Genomic DNA, 21330 nt, shown 5'->3' on the forward strand with positions numbered 1-21330 from the left:
TCTAGGTTTTTATTACCACTATTCATCAGCAGCACGTTTTAAATCTCAACTTTTAAAACGTTACAATGTAACTACAGCCCAGCACATGCAGCAGTATGTTAATGACTAACCTCATATTGTGGATGGATTATCTCAGTTGTTCTCCTGACTGAAGTTTGGTCCGTTTACAGCATCCTGCCATGGAATTGCATTTGTCCTTAACCATTGGGAACCCTCACGTTAACTTTTGTTCAGTAGAAAAAAAGCTTCCTCCAGCTTCACTGTGCTAATGTGTTTATGTTATGCTAACCATAGCTGTGTAGCTATTCATTACATAGCACAACATCATATACCAGGTAGCCCAACTTCAGTAATCCTACAAACGTCACTTGTGTTTAGTTTTCTGTCTTAATTTTTGTCTGAAGTGACAGCAGAGATGTACTTTTTCATTTTTCAGTAATCCCTCAGTCAGAACATGGTATATCAACTTTAGGTGAAACAGGCGAGCTAACTTCCTGCTAACTTCTAACTCAGTTAAACTTCATAAATCATAATTCATGGATGCCTGGATGTTAAATTTAATTGTAGAACAGCCACAGTGATCACTTTATTAAAGATGAAATAATTTAGACAATTTGTAACTCTCAGTGATGACCCAGTGTAAGGAAGAGGTCTCCCTTATTTATTTATATTATATTATCTGTATAGCACTTTAGAGCACACCTTTCACTTTATTAAAAGCACCTTATCAAGCACTTTATTTAGCATTGCACTTTAAGCATGGATTTGCACACAAGAAGTTTAGATATTTATTGACTATTTATTGGGAATTTTAAAATCAGTTGGTAGCCTTGTTTCAGATCCTGCACAGCTGCTCCTCATCAAGGAATGTGGTGGTTGTCTGTCAAGGGAGAAGAATGGTGATTGAGATTGTGATTAAGGTTTACCGGTAAGGAAAACAAATGCAAATGTGTGTGTGAAGTCTAGGAATAAAAGTGGTGCAAATAAATGTTTGTAAGATACTGATTACTCACCTTTCTTGCCTGTGTCCTCTTCAAGGTGTTTGGGCAAATTTTTCCCTGGGGGTCCAGACACCATTTAAAGGTTCCGGGAGAGACCATTGGTAAAGAGAGTGTGGTGAATCTTGTTGTGCTTGGGGTTTCTGGGTTTTTATAATATTGGGTTTGGTGTAAAATTAAAGTGTGAAATATTTATTAATATGAAAATGTTAAATGTATTTATGTATTTATTTATTCTAATTGATATATTGTATACTGTGGTGGAAGGTTGGGATTTAAGAATTTACCTGAGAGTGGAAGAATGGGTAAGTCTGTGACAGCTGAACATATTTAAGGCTGCCGGTTGTCATTAGATGTGGATTTGTGTTATGAAGAAGCTCAATGAGTTAATTTGTTGTAAGGAGAGCTGTATAGCAAATAAATACTTTTGTTCCACTACACTTGCCTTGGTCCATCTCACTGTGTTTCCATCTGCTAAGGGCCACCCTGTTACAAGTGGTGTCAGAAGTGTGTCACTCATGCCACAGTGAGAAGATGATGACAAGACGTGGAAGAAAGCCAGGCCAAGAGGAGCAGCCTGATGAAGGAGTTGAAGCTTCATCTGAGCTAGAGGCCATGGCAGCAACGAGCCCTGAGGACAAGTTGGAGGAGTTGACAGGGTTGGTGAAATCTCTTATGCGGTCTCAAGCAGCCAGAGACCAAAAGTGAGAGAAGGATTTGTCACGTCAGGAGCAAAGGTGGAAAGGCATGCAGCATCAATTTCAGCAAATCCAGCTACAAGTTAACGCTGTAATTGATAAGCTTGATCCAGCAGAGGCGCCAGCGCCCCCTACAACATCTGAAGAACAAGAACATGGATTCAATGGTGAAGATATTCCAGTGGCCAGTGGGTCCAGGTCTTTAATTGAACCAAAACTTTTTCCTCTGTCAACAGAAGATGACATTGAACATTTTCTGACTACGTTTGAAAGAATGGCAAACGTGTGTCGATGGCCCAGAGATGAGTGGGCTATTTGTCTGGTTCCCCTGTTGACAGGTAAAGCCCGCACAGCCTACATTCTTATGGATTTAACAGACTCTGAGAATTATGATAAAGTGAAACTGGTTCTGGCAAAATATGAGATCACTGCTGACACCTACAGATGCCGCTTCAGATCTCTGAAAGTTGAACCAGGTGAGATGCCACGTGAACTTTATATGAGATTGAAAGACCTGTTTTCAAGATGGATTAAACCTGAAAAATCAACTGTAGAAGAAATATCTGAGCAGATAATTCTAGTGCAGTTTTTGAAAATGGTTAACCCAGAGCTGGAGATCTGGATACGTGAGCATGACCCGAAGACGGCAATGGAAGCAGCTAGCCTCGCAGAGGTTTTCATTTCAGCCAGAAAAGGCAGCAAGAGCACCTACTTCAGCCGGCAGACCCACTACGCCCAACCAAGTAAGTCCATTGGGGGTGAACAGGGTTCTGGTCAAGTTCAGGCTAGAAATCTTTCAACTTCGAGGCATCTCCATTCCCATAGACCTCACAATGTGAAGAAATCCTTTAAGTCTTTAGTTCAGGATATTAAATGTTATCACTGTCATAACTTTGGCCATACACAACAATTTTGCCCTGCCCTTAAGTAAAAACCATCTCTTTTGTGTGCAGTTCCAAGACCAGCCACAGAGCCGGTAGGAAAGAAAGCTTGTACTGTCCCTGTTTTAATTAATGGGCGTAAAGAGGAAGCTTTGCTTGACTCTGGGTGCTTCCAAACTCTTGTACATTCTAGCATAATTTCAGGAGAAAAGCTAAGTGGGGTTGGGGCTACAATAAGTTGTGTGCATGGAGACGAACACAGGTACCCCACTGCTGAGGTTTACCTGACAGTGGGAGGTCAAACCTACTTGTTAGTGGTAGCTGTGGTTCCCAGTTTGCCATATTCAGTGATACTTGGTAATGGCATCCCCACTCTTTTTGATCTAATACATCAGTCAGATTATGACCCTCAAGTGAGTGCTGAGAAAGACATTCAAGGCTTAGGTGATGAATCTGGAAGCTCACTTCCTCTAGATATGACAGTTGAACCATTTAAATCCTGTCATGTAGTCACAAGAGCACAAAGTGCAAAGGAAATGATGCAAGAGCTACCCTTTTTTGAGGAGTCTCTGGAAACAGAGTCAGGGAAGATTAGGAAGTTTAGGGCTCAGAAAAGAAGAGAAAAGTTCAAAGGCTCAGGGGGAAAAGGAACGGCATTGTTTCCTAAGCCAAATAACCAGCTTGAGTTTGATGTTCCCTCAAATTTAGGTGCACTCCAAAGAAGCGACCCTACTCTAAAACCCTGGTTTGAGAAGGTAACAGAGGTAGAGGGGGCTAGTCAAGGTCAGGTAAGCTGTCTTGAAGACACTGTTTACTTGATTAAAGGAGGCATTTTATACCAGAGAAAGGGGAAGTGCGAAGCTGTAGCACTCCCACAACAGTTCAGAAACAAAGGGCAGGTCATATGGCTTTTCACAAAATGCTGAATAGGATCAGCAGCCGTTTTGTTTGGCCAGGGATGCATGTCCAGGTTTCTGAGTTTTGCAGTTCCTGTGAAAAATGTCAGTTGACCTCAGGCAAAGGAGTAGCGCGAGCCCAGTTGCAACCACTGCCAATTATTGAAACACCGTTTGAGAGGCTAGGCATGGATATCGTGGGCCACAGGTCATCGCTACTGAGGCCTTCCCACTCAGATCAATTAAAGCCCGTCACATTGCTAATTGTCTTCTCCAGCTTTTCTCTAGGGTAGGCATATCAAGAGAAATTCTGACAGATTGTGGAACGAACTTTCTATCCAAGTTGTTGCAGCAGGTTTATAAGCTGTTAGAGATGAAGGGACTTAAGACCACCCTGTATCACCCCCAAACGGACGGGCTAGTGGAGAGATACAACCAGACTCTCAAAAGTATGCTGCGTAAGTTTGTCTCTGACACAGGCGCTGACTGGGATCAGTGGCTGCCATACCTTCTGTTCGCCTACTAGGAGGTCCTGCAGGTTTCCACTGGCTTCTCGCCTTTTGAACTTTTGTATGGTCGCCAAGTGAGAGGCCCCCTGGACCTGCTTAAGGACTGCTGGGAGGACCCCAAAGCAGAGGGTGAAAACATCGCAGCCTACGTTATAAACATGAGAGAGGGGTTGGAGAAAATCGCATCATTGGTGCAAGACAACATGAACGCTGCACAAAAACATCAAAAGACTTGGTACAATCAGAAGGCCAGGGATAGGGTCTTCCTTCCAGGTCAAAAAGTACTGTTATTGCTTCCCACCAGTGATAACAAGCTGCTGACAAAATGGCAAGGACCATACGAGATCGTCAGACAAGTGAGTAAAGTCACTTGTGAACTGAATATGCCAGAAAGAGTTAAAAAAAACATCAGATATTTCACGTGAACTTGTTGAAGGAATTCTACAGCCGACAAGAGCCAGTCTATCAGTTACTGGTGCGTTCAGTTAGGGATGAGGAGGTGACTGAGAAGTTCTTTCCAACTAACATTCTAGTTTGTGCTTCAGTTGACCTTTCTCATTTGTCTCCTACTGAGCAGGCTGATATAGAACCACTCGTGGACCCACAGCTATTTCGAGAAACACCAGGCTTCACATCACTGGTTCAACACAATATACAGGTGAAAGAAGATGCACCCGTTCATCAAAAGAGCTACAGAATTCCAGAACGGTTGGGGCCAGTGCTGCAGAAAGAAATAAAACTGATGTTACACCCTGTGTTTGTTTGACTTTGGGACCTGAAGCAGAGTTTTGCCCCCGAAATGGCTAATGGCATCAGGCATATATACACCTAGGACCTTCTCTTCTCTATGTATGTTTTGAAGTGTAGGAAGTCATGGATAGCTCTGATTATAAAGCTGATACTTTCTTCCATTTCCCAGAGATCCGTCCAGGTGAACAGTGTTCCAGGTTTTCCCATTTGGTCTGCTGGGCCTCCTTGGATTGTGAGAATCTCTTTGTGTCTTTCTCGTCTTGGCAAGAAAACCTGTCAATTATCAGCTTTCCTCTCTGGATCGACTTGTCAACTAGTCGTTGTGCCAACCAAAGTCCTTAGTTAGTCAAAGTCCTGCCCTTCCTTGCTGAATCTGCCCAACTATATCTCCATGCCAGAGAGAAGATTTTTCTTGCTGCATGGCCTGTGATGGAGTCAATTTCCTTCCTGTGGTCAATGTGGGAGCAGCATATTGCTGCATCTTGAGACTTAGTTATTGGTCATGTTTAACTTAAATTTGGTGCACTTTTCAGTGAGGCTGGAGATAGGCAGTTCTAAAGCACCCTGTTCATGCAAGCTGATACTGCTGAAGCGACACAGGAGTCCATCCCACGCATGTAGGAACTGACTGTCCGCTCCAGTTTCGTGATCTTCTGAATTGGAATCTGATAGATCAATAGAGGTCACATTAAACCCTGGCCTGAGACGTAAAGGTTTTCATTATGCCACCATCCTAAGCTCTTGATCGGCTGCTCTGATACCCACAGACCTTGCATATAGATATATATAAAAAGAACATTTACCCCCATTCTTTAGGGGGGAAAAAATCATTTTAATATCTTGTTCTTTCATTCTCCTAAATCTGACTATTTTAAAATTTACTACAGTGCAGTACTCTCTGTCCTTTGGAGTGTCTGCATTAAAGCCTTCTTTTGAATCAGCAGGTATTGCGTGAATATGAGTAACAAATCTCTTTGAATTAATCTCCCTGTGGAGCATGAAGGTGTTTGAAATTTTATGTACTTTCCTTTTAAAATGTGTCAGGGCCAATAAGTGACTGCCAACAAAAGATACACTGATCCCCCCCCCCCCAGGTTTCACAAGAACACCACTCTCTATCAGGTTTTAATAGACCTTACCAAACAAGGTCATTTTTAGGAAAACGGTCACAAAGTTAAAATATTTGAGATCTGAATATATATACCACGGCTATTATGTGAAGCTTTCATTATAAGATTACTGAAGATCCTAAACCATTTTTATGTTGCTCTGATATAAAGGTTAATGATAAAGTTAAGAGGACCTGAGCTGCATGTTTGCACTTGTGAAAAGGTGGTAGACATTCTAGTACAGGCTGTAAGCCACATTTAGATCTGTGAAAACCTGCGTTTCATGAATCAAAGTCGAAAATAGGCCAATTTCATACTCTTTTGCTGAAACCACTCAACTGTGGACTGGAACAAAAGTACTTCCAGAATCTGTTTTCTATTTGTAGATACAAAAAAGTGTGATTCCCACATTTTTTTTTCCTGCTACCAAATGACATCAGACCAGGTCTAGCTCAGACCTTCCGAAATTCTTCAGAATGTTCTCAGTAGGTCTCAGTAGGTACAATGGAACATGCGATGAAGATAGAAACTAAGTAAGATTCATGCTAAATAATTCATACTATAAATACTTTAAAACAAATTACTGTTCCAGTATTGCTCAGCTATAGATGAATGACCAATAGCTGTGCATCCTTACAGGATGCTATAATCTTTATTTAATTTTGTTTTAAAATGCAACATTTTTGCAATATTCACAGCATTCAAACTTCTGGCACTGAAGACGCATTAAACAGTTCCTACATGTTCTTCCCTGATTCTTCATGCAACTACCTCATGACTTCTATAGATCGATCCTGACTACCAGATCATGATTCAGTATCAATAACAAATTACAGGAAGCAGTTGTGTATGCCATATAACTGTAGAAGTAGTATTCAGGAAAGGTCAGCTGACCTTATTTCCATAATAGTTTGAATGTACATCAAAGAGGACGCATATGACATGTGATGAATGTGCAGAAAGTTCTGGAAAATGAAAAAATAAATCTTGAAGTGTTAGTTTACAAACATAAAAAAATTATATATATATATAAACTAATGCAGTAGATTAAAAAATTGGGACTTAAAGATTCATCAGAATGCAGGAAATTAAATTCAATATTCATGATTCTTTATCATCATTGTTCAGTCACATAATAAAATTCTGCATGGTAATTCTTAGCTTAACAAGACAGTATGTAGGATAGACTAATGCGCAATAATTATAAAACAACAGGGAAATAGTATATATGATGGTCAAACAATTAAATAAATAAAATTACATAAAATGCATGAAATTTCCTAGAGTAGCTTTTTTAGACCCCCACATAATGTGCATCTTTTTTCCTTATAAGTGTACCAAAGGCGGACTTTCAAAGGTTAAATCGGCTATTTTAACAATACAACTACCGTGATTTTTTTCAACATACATTTACGCTTCTCTGAAGATGGTTTAGTATGCTGAAATTGGATTTGTGAAGGACTTAAAATAAAATGTTTAAAATGCTTTTGGTCTGCTGTGTTTTTTAGGTCCTAGCCCTACAACTTCAGCAGCCACGGACGCATTGTAAAAGAGACAGAGAGAGAGAAACGACAGTGAACAAATTCTCAATCTCTGAAATCTGTGGAAATATTCTACAACACTAAGCTGGTTAGAAAATATGCTCTTTAAAACCCTTATTCTAAACCCTTTCAGTCAGATTTGATTAGCGATTCTATACGTGCAGTCCTTGTGTCCAGTTTAAATTATAGTTCAAAATAAGTGGCTATCTAAATAAAAGGGAAATATCCATCCATCCATCCATCTTCATCCGCTTTGTCCGGGGCCGGGTCGCGGGGGCAGCAGCCTAAGCAAAGAGGCCCAGACCTCCCTCTCCCCAGCCACCTCCTCCAGCTTGTCCGGGGGAATACCAAGGCGTTCCCAGGCCAGCCGAGAGATATAATCTCTCCAGCGTGTCCTGGGTCTGCCCCGGGGCCTCCTCCCGGTGGGACATGCCTGGAACACCTCACCCAGGAGGCGCCCAGGGGGCATCCTTGTCAGATGCCCGAACCACCTCAGCTGGCTCCTTTCGATGTGGAGCAGCAGCTGCTCTACTCTGAGCCCCTCCCGGATGGCCGAACTTCTCACCCTATCTCTAAGGGAGAGGCCAGCCACCCTTCGGAGGAAGCTCATTTCTGCCGCTTGTATCCGCGATCTCGTTCTTTCGGTCACTACCCACAGCTCGTGGCCATAGGTGAGGGTAGGGACGTAGATCGACCGGTAAATTGAGAGCTTCGCTTTTACACTCAGCTCCCTCTTCACCACGACGGACCGGTGCAGCGTCCGCATTACTGCAGCTGCAGCCCCAATCCGTCTGTCGATCTCCGGCTCCCTTCTCCCATCACTCGCGAACAAGACCCCGAGATACTTGAACTCCTCCACTTGGGGCAGGAACTCATCCCCGACCCGGAGTGGGCACTCCACCCTTTTCCGGCTGAGAACCATGGCCTCAGATTTGGAGGTGCTGATCCTCATTCCCGCTGCTTCACACTCGGCTGCGAACCGTTCCAGTGCGAGCTGGAGGCCCTCACCCGATGAAGCCAACAGAACCACATCATCTGCAAAAATCAGAGATGAGATTCTGAGGCCACCAAAGCGAAAGCCCTCCGCCACTTGGCTGCGCCTAGAAATCCTGTCCATAAAAATTATGAACAGAACCGGAGACAAAGGGCAGCCCTGGCGGAGCCCATCACCCACCGGGAACGAGTCCGACTTATTGCCGGCAATGCGAACCAAGCTCTTGCAACGGTTGTATAGGGATCGAATGGCCCGTAGCAATGGGCCAGACACCCCATATTCCCGCAACACCTCCCACAGGACACCCCGAGGGACACGGTCGAATGCCTTCTCCAAGTCCACAAAACACATGTAGACTGGTTGGGCAAACTCCCATGCACCCTCAAGTATCCTGGAGAGGATAAAGAGCTGGTCCAGTGTTCCGCGACCAGGACGAAAACCGCATTGTTCCTCCTGTATCCGAGGTTCGACTAACGGACGAACTCTCCTTTCCAGCACCCTGGCATAGACTTTCCCAGGGAGGCTGAGGAGTGTGATCCCCCTGTAGTTGGAACACACCCTCCGGTCCCCTTTCTTAAAGATGGGGACCACCACCCCGGTCTGCCAGTCCACAGGTACTGCCCCTGATCTCCACGCAACATTGCAGAGGCGTGTCAACCAGGACAGCCCTACAACGTCCAGAGCCTTCAGGAACTCGGGGCGGACCTCATCAACACCAGGGGCTCTGCCACCAAGGAGTTGTTTAACTGCCTCAGTGACCTCGCCCCCGGAAATTGGCGGGTCATTCCCCTCATCCCCAGACTCTGCTTCCTCCTCGGAAGACGTGTCAGTGGGATTAAGGAGGTCCTCGAAGTATTCCTTCCACCGCCTGACAATTTTCTCAGTCGACGTCAGCAGCGCTCCGCCAGCACTATACACAGTGCAGGTAGAGCACCGCTTTCCCCTCCTGAGACGTCTGACGGTTTGCCAGAATCTCTTCGAGGCAGTCCGAAAGTCTTTTTCCATGGCCTCTCCGAACTCCTCCCACACCCGAGTTTTTGCTTCAGCCACTGCCCGAGCCGCATTCCGCTTGGCCTGTCGATACCTGTCGCTGCCTCCGGAGTCCCACAGGCTAACCAAGCCCGATAGGACTCCTTCTTCAGCCTGGTGGCTCCCTTCACCTCTGGTGTCCACCATTTGGTTTGGGGATTACCACCACGGCAGGCACCAACCACCTTGCGGCCGCAGCTCAATGCAGCAGCTTCGGCAATGGAGACGCTGAACATGGTCCATTCGGACTGGTTGCCAACCGTCCCTTAAAATACGGAATCGTCCCGTATTTAGAAACAAAAGTACACGTCCCGTATTGAGCTAATAAGGGACGCACTTTGTCCCGTAATACAGTGAGAATCAAAAGTAGTCTATAAATTTTAATGGAATTAACGCTTTGTTTGAAAACATAATTCCCAGCCCCTCTCCTGCTTTGTGACCAATGAGCTGACAGCACACTTATGACAATTCGAGTATGACAATTCAGATTACCGCTCATCTCATTGGTCGAGGAAAGGTCGCTTACGGAGAAAATACCGGAAGACAACAGATGACCACAACAAGAAGCATGGCCAACAGGGAAACAAACGCCGACACTGCGGTGCAAGTCTCGGACGACAGTACACCTAAAGCTGGGCAGACACTGTGCGATTTTTTCAGTCGCGTTATTCAGCTCCTGCTCAAACTGCACGATTGACTCGCAGGGGTTAGAAGTTGGTAGGTCACGATGCAGGTCTCACACTATACCGCCCGATGCTCTGATGCGACCTGAGTGCTCACACTGTGCGTCCATAAAATTAAGGTTATAACAGAAAATCTGTCGCTCGCTCTCCCTCTCTGTCTTTCACTCACACAGACACACCACCACCATCAACTTTGCTAAACTGCTAATGAAAAACATGATCAGGCAGCTGTGATTGAGCAGCAGTGTAAATCCAACTATTTTCACGGTTGTTGTGGTCGTGATAATTTTGTGAGGCCACATGGAAAAGGCTCGGATGAGCTTTCCAAAGTTCTACAAGTTGTGCCTCCATCGCTTGTGTCCAGATCACACGCTGCACAGCCGTGCTGCTCCGTCTTTTTCACCGACGTTTACGTGTTTGCGCGCGAGCAGTGTGAGCGGCTCACGAGCGATTGATGATCGGGAGCTGGTCGTGAGGTGTTAATCACTTCTCGTTACCCCACGTATACTACACGACGCACGATGAAGGCCAAAATCGGTCCGATCACTCAAAAATCGTCTCAAAATGGGCCTAAAACCGCACAGTGTCTGCCCAGCATAATGTTTGTTCCCCTCAGAGAAAGGGAAGAATGGGAAAAGGAAAACACCTGGCTGGAAAAAGTTAATATGGGCATGTGCAGTGAATATCAGCGCTATGTGGCCAGAAGTGTGATAATATAACTTATTTTGTGTAATAAACAACTGCAAGGATAGATGATTACAACAAATAGATGACTAATACATAAAAGTAATACATAGATGAATAATGATGATGAGTTAAGATGCGTAATCATGGGAACAAGTGGGTTTACAAACAGGAGCAGCTGATTAGCATTAGAAAAGCTGAAATAATACCTCAGCTGAAGCCAATTGTACTAAATGCACTAAATGTGCACTGTTACAAGAATATTTTTCTTTCTATTGTTTTCTATTATTTTAAGTTAAGCAGGACAGAGTTCTTTTAAAGAAAGATTTACTTATATTCTCAAAAGTTAAGCATGACAGGCTTCTGTTTAAGAAAGAGACCTGTTTTATTGTGTTAATGTTGTCATTTTGAGCTAAAAATAAATGGCTAAATGATCATTTGTTTCACATGTGTTCATATCACAAAGAATACACATCTGCTTAAATCAAATTCAAGTCAAATGGTTAAAAAAATAATTTCACACACAAAAAAGAGCTAGAAAATTCACCACACTGGGAAGGGTGAAGACAACTGGGTCGCCCGGCCCTGGCCACGAGGTGTCCCTTATTTATTTTTCAGGGAGTTGGCAACCCTAATCGGACTCAATGTCCCCAGTCTCCCTCGGAATGCTGTTGAAGCTCTGCCGGAGGTGTGCGTTGAAGATCTCGCGGACTGGGGCCTCTGCTAGACGTTCCCAGCACACCCTCACTACGCGTTTAGGTGCACCAGGTCTGTCCAGCGTCCTCCCCCGCCACCTGATCCAACTCACCACCAGGTGGTGATCAGTTGACAGCTCAGCCCCTCTCTTTACCCGAGTGTCCAGAACATATGGTCGCAGGTCTGCTGATACGATTACAAAATCGATCATCGACCTACGGCCTAGAGCGTCCTGGTGCCACGTGCACTTATGGACACTCTTATGTTCGAACAGGGTGTTCGTTATGGCCAAACTGTGGTTAGCACAGAAGTCCAATAACAGAGCACCGCTCGGGTTCAGGGAAATATTTTTATTTATAATACTCACTTTTCACACTTTCATACAATGCTTTCCAAGATCTTGTGCACAGACTTGATTAATATGATTAAGATGGCTATGTTTCCTGTTTTAACTGCCAGTTGGCGTTTTGAGGGACAACAATCATTTCTAATATTTCAGAAATCTCCTGTAGATTTTGCTATATCTCCTAGGACCTGGCGTCCACGTATGTGGACATCACATTTTGGGTTATTTAGACCAAAATACTCAATTTTGCTCTACAAGTGCCTGATATCCACTTACGAGGACATTATACTGCTACTGTTCCATCTAAACTTAAAACGAATGTCCTCATATCTGGCTCTCAGTTTTCTTAGAAACAAAAATCAGATTAAAAAAAACAACTCATAATTCTTTGTTTTTACATTCATCGGGTCCCAATCAGCCCAAATATCAAAGAGAAATTAAAAATGCATGCCGTGGAAGAGTTCGGGTCTTAGGAGGGGAAACCCCATCTCTGACTTTCTGTCTTTCTGAGCACCCCACCCTTAATTCCCTTTTGTTTCGCTACGTCCCCCTTGACTATAACTGGTAATGAAATATTTATGGAGCCTCAATAAGTTCCTCACATTCTGCCTCTATTTCTCTTCATGATATGGGCTGCTGTTTTCTTTGCCACTTCTGTTTTCCCAGACTTTCAAATTCACCTTATTTAAAATTTCAGCAGTGCCTGACCAGTGATCTATGACCTATGTTTGTTTGTTTTTAATGGTGATTTATAATTAAGACTTAGGACCAGACTTACTTAGACTTCAGGAGGTACAGCTTGTAGATGAAAGGTCTGCGGGTCAACGCTCGTCTCCTCCAACGTGTCCTTGGGCAACGTTAGTGCAACTTGTTGTATAAATAGAGCTTTTAGCCTAGAAACACACAATATAGAATTTTACAGTAATGCCTGTTTATTCTATTTTAAAAATTATTTCTCCTTATTAAAATCATATGTGTTTGTGGTGGGGTGTGGTCTGCGGTGCCGTGCAGGGAGGGCCCACGCACCTGCGCGGCATCCGCCCGGCGACCTACATAAGGGGAACTGGGCTGTTGTGTGTTAGTTTTTTGTTGTGTGATGTGCGGTTGACAGCCAAGAGCTGCAGCCAGAATAAAGAAAATGGCTCTAACACCGAATCTGTGGTTCCACCATGTCTCAGTCACGCCACAGTGTTATTATGTTGACCTTGTTGCGAAAGTCTACTAGTGTTACCAGTGCAGTTTTAATAAGACTAGTATTTGACTAGTATTTGACTAGTATTCGCCTTGAGGCGACTTTTGTTGTGATTTGGCGCTATATAAATAAAATTGAATTGAATTGAATTGAATTTTGAATGTGTCCCTTAGCCCATGCTCCCTTTGCACTGTGATCTGAAGTAAGAAATGCAAATTGGGTTTCTGTGCAGGACAACAAAAAAGTTCATTTTTTTGGCTGGAAATTCAAAGGGAAAAAAATTGACTCTGTATTTCTCAAGGTATCAAATTGGCACAAATGTTTGGAGCAGAAACCTGGAAAGAACAGAAACAAAGATTTAAAAATGTAAGAAACTGCACATGTAAAAATCAAAGAGTCACAAACATGGTGCTTCTTTGGAATGAAATCACATGAAACTATCTAAATTAATCAGTGTAGCAAGAAAAGATGACCTTAATATTGGGGTATTTTAAAGCTTGACGAGTGAAATTACAGCAATTTTCCCTATGACATTCATTCAGTGACTTGAATCAACTGCTACGGGAAGTGACATGCAGGCACTGTTTGAGGAGATGATAAGCATCCATCAGTGCTGATAGTAAGGACAGGAAGGCTGATTAGACCGTGGAAGGCGACATCACCATCAACTGTCCCAAATGTCCCAAATTCAATCACATGCTAGAAAATGCAGATTGTATCACAGGCCTCTCCTATATCCTCGTCGTGCTATGGGTAGTAAACCAATCTGGGCTCTTCTCTGTCAGGCTGCCAAGGTGCACAGCATGGGCCAACAGCTACCTTTTCATGCAACACCAAGTAGAGAGAGTGTCCCTTTTGATTAAGCGCCTTGTGGTGGGAGGCTGGCACAGGTTGGCGTGGTGCTGTCGCTGCACCACAGGTCTGCAGGCCTGCTGGTGGAATCCTGCGGTGGAGAGTTGACACATCTTCGGTTGCCTACACCACATGCAGCCAAGGCAAATGGCCAGCTATAAATTTACTGAAACCAAAGAAGCTGTTTGGCATCAAGTAGCATGAACAATTAGAATGTTTAATTTTACAAATAAAGATAGTAAACTCTTGGCAACAGTGCAGAACGAAGATGTTACTGACAGCCAAGGTGCTGTGGTTTAATATGCTCAGTTATCAGATGAAAGTCAAAAAGGGATTGCAGCTCACCTGTAAACCACTTTCTGCATTTCAGATAGGAAAGAGCAAAGAAGCATGAAGGACAACTTACAGAATCTGTTTGTTCAGTGATGTCAATATCTTAATTTGTCCATTAGTTTGGCTTATGTTCAGATGACTGAAAAACTAATAATATGCCTCAGCTGCTGCTCACTGCTTCTTTCAAAGCACGTTACCATCATATTGTTAAATTACTAGGAGTTGATTTGGAAAAGGTGCCATTTGACAAGGTTGTTTGGTACTTTTAAACTTTTAAAGCTACAATACCTCCCATTATAGCTATCAGCTAATTTATAACACCTTACTGTTTATAGGGCATATAGAAAGGTTTTCTTAGTTTCAGTCTCTTCTTGATATCCAAAACATTCTGTTTCAAAAAATTCTAACAAAAGAAACACTATCTAACACAATATGTGTACTAAATAGATGGCATTTTCTTGGCCTACTGTGAGGAGCCTTGGAGCCTTTAACTCACGCATTAAACAGATGTCTAGACTGCTGAATATAGTCAAAATTAGGACTTAATATCCACACTGCAATGAGAACATTGACAGAGATTAGAAAGAGAGATTGGATTTCTTCCATATTAGCTTTTTTTCTTTGGTTCCCAGTGAATGATCAAGCCCCATCATATATTAAAGATCTCACAGTACCACTTTTCTCTCAGAGTGCAGAGAGGGGGCAGAGCCTTTCACTTTCAGGCTCCACTACTGTGAAACCTACCCCTGTTTGAGTTCAGAAATGGACAAACTCTGCCCCTCCCTGAGCCTGGTTATATTACAGGTCTATTCCAGTTAAAAGAGAGTTTGTCCTCTGTTGCTAAGTGCTTGCTCATAGGGGACTGTCTAGGTTCTCTCTCTGGTATTGTATGGTTTTTTCCTTAAAACGTATAATGCTATGCAGTGGCCTCACCAACGCCGACTCTGCTTTCACCAATGAGCTGAATCAGTTCTACGCCCGTTTCGAGGTTAGCCAGGCGGCTAATGCTATCTACCGCCTGACTACCGAGGACAGTGACGTCATCAGCGAGAGACCGGTAACCAGCATCGCGGAGCATGACGTCCGAGCGGCATTGAGGAGAGTGAACACAAGGAAAGCAGCGGGGCCAGACGGCATCACCGGCCGTCTGCTGCGCTGCTGTGCTGACCAGCTAGCAGGTGTGTTCACTTACATCTTCAACGAGTCCCTGGCGAAGTCTGTGGTCCCCACATGCTTCAAAAGATCCACCATCATCCCTGTGCCCAAGAACAGCAAACCCTCATCCCTGAACGATTACCGGCCAGTTGCACTGACCTCGGTAGTAATGAAGGTGTTTGAGAGGCTGCTGAAGAACATCATCTCCTCCTCCATCCCAGACACCACAGATCCGCTGCAGTTCGCCTACAGATCCAACAGATCCACAGAGGATGCCATCGCCCACGTCCTACACACCACTCTCAGCCACGTGGACAAGAAACAGGGTAACTATGTGCGAATGCTGTTTGTTGATTACAGTTCAGCGTTTAACACAATAGTGCCCTGCAGACTGTTCACAAAGCTGAGGGATCTGGGACTTAACAGCCGTCTGTGTGCATGGGTGTTGGACTTCCTCACTGGCAGAACTCAGGTGGTGAGGGTGGGCAGGTGCTTCTCCAACAGCATCACCATCAACACAGGAGCACCTCAGGGATGTGTCCTCTCGCCACTGCTCTACTCCCTCTACACTTCAGACTGTGTGGCCACCCATGGCTCCAACACCATTGTGAAGTTTGCTGACGACACAGTGGTGTTGGGTGCCATCTCCAACAACGATGAGAGCGGCCTACATGGATGAAGTGAAGAATCTGGCATCGTGGTGCCAGGACAACCACCTCCAGCTGAACGTCGCAAGACCAAGGAGCTGGTGGTGGACTTCAGAAGGGTCAGCACAGAGACTACAAGCCCATTATCATCAATGGAGCTCCAGTGGAGAGGGTGCAGTCCTTCAAGTATCTTGGTGTCCACATCTCCTCAGACCTGACATGGGCTGCCCACATTCAGGTCCAGACCAAAAAGGCTAGGCAGCGCCTGTATCACCTACGACAACTGAGGAAGTTCAGGGTCTCTCCAAGATCCTCAGGATTTTCTATACAGGCGCTGTGGAGAGCATCCTCACACAGAACATGACATCGTGGTTTGGGAACAGCTGTGTGAAGGACCAAAAAGCTCTCCAGAGAGTGATCCGTACAGCAGAACGCTGCTGCAGGATTGCTCTCCCCCCGCTTCAGGACACCTACACCAGGAGATGCCGGACTAGAGCAGCGCAGATACTGAAGGACCCGTCCCATCCTGGCAACAAACTGTTCCAACTTCTGCAATCTGGTAGAAGGTTCCGCATCTTCCGGGCAAGGACAGAGAGACTCAAGAGGAGCTTCTATCCCCAAGCCATCCGTGCCCTAAACACACACACCCGCCCTCACTCATCACATCATCTATAATTGACTGAGACAGGACTCTTTCCAGACACTAAACCAAGGAACAATGTACATTTCAATTCCTTTAATTTTAAATATGTTTATATTGTCTATCCTGTAAAATAGTCAGATGTCTATTCATATTAATGTACAGAATTCACCTGCTTGCTGCTACTACTGCACATTCACCCAATGTATATACTATATATATATAATGTTCTTCCTCTACAGCCCCCCCAATTTTTGCACATGTCGAGGAGCGTGTCAGGCAACATTTCACCGTGTGTTATACTTGTATAACTATGCATGTGACAAATAAAGAACCTTGAACCTTGAACCACATTGCTAAACTGCTTATAAATGACTTAATGAGCAGAACGAAAAACCCAAAGTTACTGAACTGCTTGACTGAAAACTTTTAAATTGAGATGAGTTTTGGATGTTTTTTTGTTTTTGTTTTTTTTTTGTTGTCATAAAACCTGTTTAGTGCCAGGGTTTTTTTAAAGGACAAACATTTTCAGTTGGTTTGAAATATGTTGTTACTTTTTTTCTGTGTTCTTAGCATCTGTAACAACTCATGGAAGAAGTGGGATAAGTCAGTCGATCATAGGCTTGTAATCAGCAGCTGCTTAGTGAGCAGCATCCTAACCTATGTTCTTTACAACTAAATTTTATTTTTGGTTGTGATAAGAGATTTTTTATTTTCAAAAAACAACAACAACAACAACAAACATGCAATTAGTTTGAGTAGTATGATGGTGAAAGAATTAGTTATTTCACGTAGTAAGATGTCTTTTCTTTCTTTTAACTTTTCATTTTTACCATGATTCATACTGCTTGGTGAAATGATCATGTCTTGAATTAAAATAGATAAGCCACATTAGAAACTTCTCTCTATATTTTGTATTACCATGACGGGGCGCCACCTTGTATATGAATGGCTGCCTGAAAAGGAGCAACAGCAAGAAAATAAGAAAATAAATGACAAGTATATTCTGATTGCTGAGGCATTTGTGACATGTCAGGAACAAATATAATCTGGAATAAAATAAATTCAGCCTGACATGCTATTGAAAATGGACCGGTTGTATAGGAATGTATTTTTACAGAACAGATCTGGGTATCCGGTACAGGTAACAGGTGGCTAATTAGGTGAAGATGGCATGGCAGCTGCCAGCCTGACAGAACCACCATCAGTATGTTTTTCCAGGTGACATGCTGGATGCTTTCCCCCCTATAACCACAACATGTAGATTAGAAAAAAAAAGTGATATGAATAGATTTGTCATATTTTAGTTAAACTGGCCCCAGAAAGCCACATGTACACCACCTCATATTTTTAAACTAAAAATAATATTAACCATGACTAGTTGTATGTCTTCCACCATATTGCTCAGTCTAGTGGAATTAATCTCCAGTTTTATTAGCTGTATGTTGTCATAGTGAGCTCAGTAGAACAAGTTTGTTTTATCACTGCTTAATCATTATTTTTTTCTCTGTAGTTAATACAGAAAACCTTGTATAAACTAGCAATCATCCCTTATAAGACTGCTGTAAAAGTGCAACCAACAATTATTTATGTTTTCCAAAATCTGGTAATTATTCTCCATTACAGTACTGCATAAATAATTTGAGTCACCCATATTTTATTTATATTATGAAATGGGAAATAGGTGCAACAACTGAAAAATGTTCAAACATAAAGTTAACATTTCATATGACCAACTTTATTCTTCAACACTACCTGAACTCTCTTAGGGGTGCTATCTTGTCATTTCTGTAAGTAAAGCTTATTAAGGGTCATTCCAAAGCACTCGGGCTGTTGGCTGGCTTTCATCCCATTCTCTGTCAAGATGATCCCACAGTTCTTGAATAACACTTTGGTCCAGTCTCTGGGGAGGCCAGTCCACGCTGGCTAGTGTTCCATTGTGTGTGTGCTTTTACTGAGCTGGCAGTGTGTATGGAATTATCACTTCATCATCATGATCACTTTCCACATGGTTATTGGATCAAAATCTAATGCTACTTTTTTGTGTTCATGATTCCATCAGTTTTGACACTGGCTGATATGTAGATCCAAACCACGACAGAGCCTTCACAGTGTTGTACAGCTGTCTGCAGACACTGTTGTCCTTCTCTCCTGAACATCAATATGTATGAATTATCATATATATTGATGATGAACCAAAAGTTTCAAATTTGATTCCATAACTTTATAATACCTGTTGCAACTGATTTTCAGTCCATTTCTTGCATAATGTGACATATTTTTCATCCTATTTCTCTTTGATAAGAACCATTTCTACTAAATAAATGGGAGCAATTTATGTGTTTTTTTAACAGGATGCTTGTGACAAGATATTCGAAGAAAGAATTTAAAACTGTGCCTTTCCTGAGTTGTCTGTTATGGACAGTGATTCATCCCTTGAGTTTGGGATCTTAAACAAAAAAACAAACAAGAAAACATTCCTCTGAAATGGTCAGCTAGAAGGACTGGAAATGAGACAAAAAGCAACCAGTGTCCAAGAATGAAAAGAAAAACTTGCAGCTTGAACAACAAAGAAAAACTGTTCCTGAACCACAAAAGAGGAGATTATCATAATGTCACGTATTTGACATTTTGTTAGTCATCAGAATTTCCGATTGAATTCTCTGTCAGCTCTTTTCAGTTCAGTTGTGCTAAATTGTTCATAGATGTCTGCATGGGGGATATGATGAATCTGACATGTACGGGGCCAGTGAGAACCAAACAACAGGTGCTTGCCCCAAAGCCCAACAGAATGTTAGTGCACTCCAATTGAGTTTAGCGACTTTGATTTTATATTTGCACCCAGTGTAATAGTAAATAGTTTTATGCATTTGTTAACATCCTTATAATTCTCCTTTCTTATTCTCATTTTTTTCCCATTGTATAGCCCTGAGAACTTGCAGCAAGAGGCAACTATGCCCTCGTGGTACAAGGCTGTTGAGTTTGGAAACATTTTTCATAATCTACACAATGAATCAGCAGCTGAACACACCTCTTTAAAACCCCACAGTGTTTTTTTTCCCTTTACATTTTCTCAATCTTTCTTGTGCAGCAGTTTTACATTCCATTTGCTTTCCTTAATAGCATCTCAAGCTGCTCATTTACTACAAATGCCCCAAAAACTCTCAGCTCACCAGAGGTCTCGCTGCAAGAGTATTCTCGTATATTATTCTCAGTATTCAAATCAATACTAATTCTAATAAACATAAAATGCTCACACGCATGCGGGCAAACAACAAGGCCACGCTGAAAATGAAAAAGACGAAGACAGATAAACAGAAATCCCAATCCAATCATAATTTCCAGGAAGCTTTAGTTCCATTACTGGGAGCTCCGTACTTTGCTGCAATCAGCTGAATCAGCACTTCCCAAGGGTTATTTCTCATAAGGCTTGTGTAGTGAGCGTCAGGGACCTCGTAAATATCCCACATGCACAGGCAGAACAACACAAGTCTTGCCTCACTGCACAAAATATTAATGGAGGCCCTTTCTAATCAGGACTTTTTAATCCATTGGTAGAAAATATTTCTTTTTACAAAATGAATCCTGCTGCATCATGTGTGAAAGAGGCCTCGCTATTAAAGAGCAGGCTGACACACAACGTTACCATCACTGAGACGGAAGCAAACCTTAGGTCCAGCAGTTCACTCCTGCGTGACCTTTAGAAAATGAGATATTTCTTGTTCTGACACTTTCCATAACAGATTCCTTTCATGCCCCCTACCTTCTCCTAGGGTGAGGGATGTTGACTCTTCTCAGAGACAAAGACAGGGGAACCGGAGACTTAGCGCCCATACAGATTAAGTCAGTGCCAGAGCAAGAGGGCAGAGGACACTCAGTGCTGAAAGAGGATTGAATAGAATATATACCAAAGTAAGCCCTGGTTAAATCCTTTGATTGATTTCATCTTGGGGAAAAATAACAAAGGCTTCTGATCAGTGCAGGCTTAAAAGAAATCCATTATGGAGGGCTTGACTTAGTTAGAGCATGTAGTGTGCATACAGTGCTGTGCAACTGTAAAACCTTTATTGGAATCATGTGTTCAGCTCAGTTGATATCCAGGGAGACCTGTGTCAGACCGTGTGTTTCCCCTCAGACACGTTGCCAATTATTGACTGCTGGAATCTGTCCATGGTGCTGAAATGACTGACCTGAGGACTTTATTCTTTCCGGTTGCCTGCATGGAGCTCAGTTCATATTTTCAAAGTCACACTGCACACTGCAAAATAAAGGCCCACCTGTAACACGTGTCTTGAGGCTCAACAGAGCAAATCTCAAGCCTTTCATGAACATAATAGAATTATTAAAAAATACTAAAAAACAAACCAGGTGGAATAAACATACAGTTACTATTTAATTTTGTCACCGTGTAATCTGGACGGACATTTGTCCTTTATAACAAATGGGAAAAATACAATTATTATCCTGCGTGCATACATTATTTCCGCTTGAAGACTCAATATAATTCCATTTTTAATTTAATTCTTGTGACTTTCCGCCAGCAGCTGTTTCCAGGGCACTCAAATAGCGCGCTCGTGTGTGTGTGTGTGTGTGTGTGTGTGTGTGTGTGTGTGTGTGTGTGTGTGTGTGAGTGGATGTGTGTGTGTGTGTGTGAGAGGGCAGGCGGGACAGATGACTGGCGCAGATGTTGAAACAAG

The sequence above is a fragment of the Haplochromis burtoni genome, unplaced genomic scaffold (assembly GCF_018398535.1).
Source record: "Haplochromis burtoni strain Fernald_Lab_line unplaced genomic scaffold, NCSU_Asbu1 Contig_591, whole genome shotgun sequence".
Lineage (NCBI taxonomy): Eukaryota > Metazoa > Chordata > Actinopteri > Cichliformes > Cichlidae > Haplochromis > Haplochromis burtoni.